Source organism: Xenopus laevis, chromosome 9_10L (assembly GCF_017654675.1).
Source record: "Xenopus laevis strain J_2021 chromosome 9_10L, Xenopus_laevis_v10.1, whole genome shotgun sequence".
Lineage (NCBI taxonomy): Eukaryota > Metazoa > Chordata > Amphibia > Anura > Pipidae > Xenopus > Xenopus laevis.
The window spans coordinates 57,071,725-57,073,960 of NC_054387.1; positions in this window are offsets into that span (position 1 = coordinate 57,071,725).

Here is a 2,236-nt window from a genome sequence, read left to right on the forward strand (position 1 = left end):
CGCTGGGACCCACCGCACGGCTTGCTGGGAAATGTAGTCTTTTTAGCCCACGCAGCCCGCACCGGAACCTAACACTCTGAGCTGAACGAAACCTGTCCCACCGGGAATATCTATGGTTCCAGGCACCCCGCCCCAGTGTCAGACACCCCTAGCAGTTTGCCCCGCCCACCTGCCATGTAGCACGCAAATAAATATCACTGAGTATAGCCCCTGCACTTCTTTCTATAAAGTCGTGCCCTTATGAAATTATTTACCTGCTTTTGAACACCCACCTGTCTAGCCCCTACCGAGTAGTTTTTATTCTCCAAGAGCACAGATATTAAAGGGGAAGTTAACTTTTAGTGTGATACAGGCAGTGATAGCTTAAGGTCATTTGCAATTGGTCGTTAATGTATACGATGATGTGATCTGGGGCTATCAGGCTAGGGATTCAAAAACTTACCAGGCAGCCCCTTGGAATTCAGAGATGCCAACCCTATTCTAAACCAGGTGTGTTTTCACTATGCCCCATTCTGCCAAATCCACCTGTAATTCCCTCAGCTTCTGCCCCCTGACCATGATTACTGTGCTGCTGCTTCGGGGGCTTTGGTGCATTTCAATGGTTCACTGAATAGTGGAGGGTAAGTAAAATCTGGGTAACTGGATGAGACGTGGGCTAAAACAGGGAGAATGAGGGTGAGATTATATATTTGGCCCTTAATAGAGAATAATGACAGAATTGAAGCCTAACATTTAATATGATTTATGGGGGCTAAAAGTGTTGAGAGTTGTCGGCATGACCCCACAACCAGTAGCAGGGAGTTGCATGTGACAGTCAGGTACTATGGGGTTTTGGGTACTACTACTTACAGAATCACAGACAAAACACATGCATGGCTATACTGTGTAACAATTAGATGGTGCATTATATAATTAGGCAAGTCCAACCTGCAGCCCCCAGCAACTACTTCTCGGCTACTGCCCCCCAGCTCCTGCCCTCCAACTACTACCCCGAACTCCTGCCCTCCAACTACTGCTCTTAGCTTCTGCCCTCAAACTACTACCCCCAGCTTCTGCCCTCCAACTACTGCTCCTAGCTTCTGCCCTCCAACTACTTCCACCAGCTTCTTCCCTCCAACTGCTGCTCCTAGTTTCTGCCCTCCAACTACTTCCCCAGCTTCTTTCCTCAAACTACTGCTCCTAGCTTCTGCCCTCCAACTACTTCCCACAGCTTCTGCCCTCCGAGTACTGCTCTAAGCTCCTTCCCTGCAACTACTGCTCCTAGCTCCTGCCCTGCTACTACTGCTCCTAGCTTCTGCCCTCCAACTACTTCACCCAGCTTCTTCCCTCCAACTACTGCTCATAGCTTCTGCCCTCCAACTACTACCCCCAGCTCCTGCCCTCCAACTACTGCTCCTAGCTTCTGCCCTCCAACTACTGCTCCTAGCTTCTGCCCTCCAACTACTTCCCCCAGCTCCTGCCCTCCAACTACTGCTCCTAGCTTCTGCCCCCCAACTACTTCCCCCAGCTTCTGCCCTCCAAGTACTGCTCCTAGCTCCTTCCTTGCAACAACTGCTCCTAGCTCCTGCCCTGCTACTACTGCTCCTAGCTTCTGCCCTCCAACTACTTCCCCCAGCTTCTTCCCTCCAACTACTGCTCATAGCTTCTGCCCTCCAACTACTACCCCCAGCTCCTGCCCTCCAACTACTGCTCCTAGCTTCTGCCTCCAACTACTGCTCCTAGCTTCTGCCCTCCAACTACTTCCCCCAGCTTCTTCCCTCCAACTACTGCTCATAGCTTCTGCCCTCCAACTACTACCCCCAGCTCCTGCCCTCCAACTACTGCTCCTAGCTTCTGCCTCCAACTACTGCTCCTAGCTTCTGCCCTCCAACTACTTCCCCCAGCTCCTGCCCTCCATCTACTGCTCCTAGCTTCTGCCCTCCAACTACTTCCCCCCAGCTTCTGCCCTCCAACTACTGCTCCTAGCTCCTTCCCTGCAACTACTGCTCCTAGCTCCTTCTCTCCAACTACTACCCCCAGCTCCTGCACTCCGACTACTGCTCCTAACTTCTCCCCTCCAACTACTGCTCCTAGCTTCTGCCTCCAACTACTGCTCCTAGCTTCTGCCCTCCAACTACTTCCCCCAGCTTCTTCCCTCCAACTACTGCTCATAGCTTCTGCCCTCCAACTACTACCCCCAGCTCCTGCCCTCCAACTTCTGCGCCTAGCTTCTGCCTCCAACTACTTCCCACAGCTT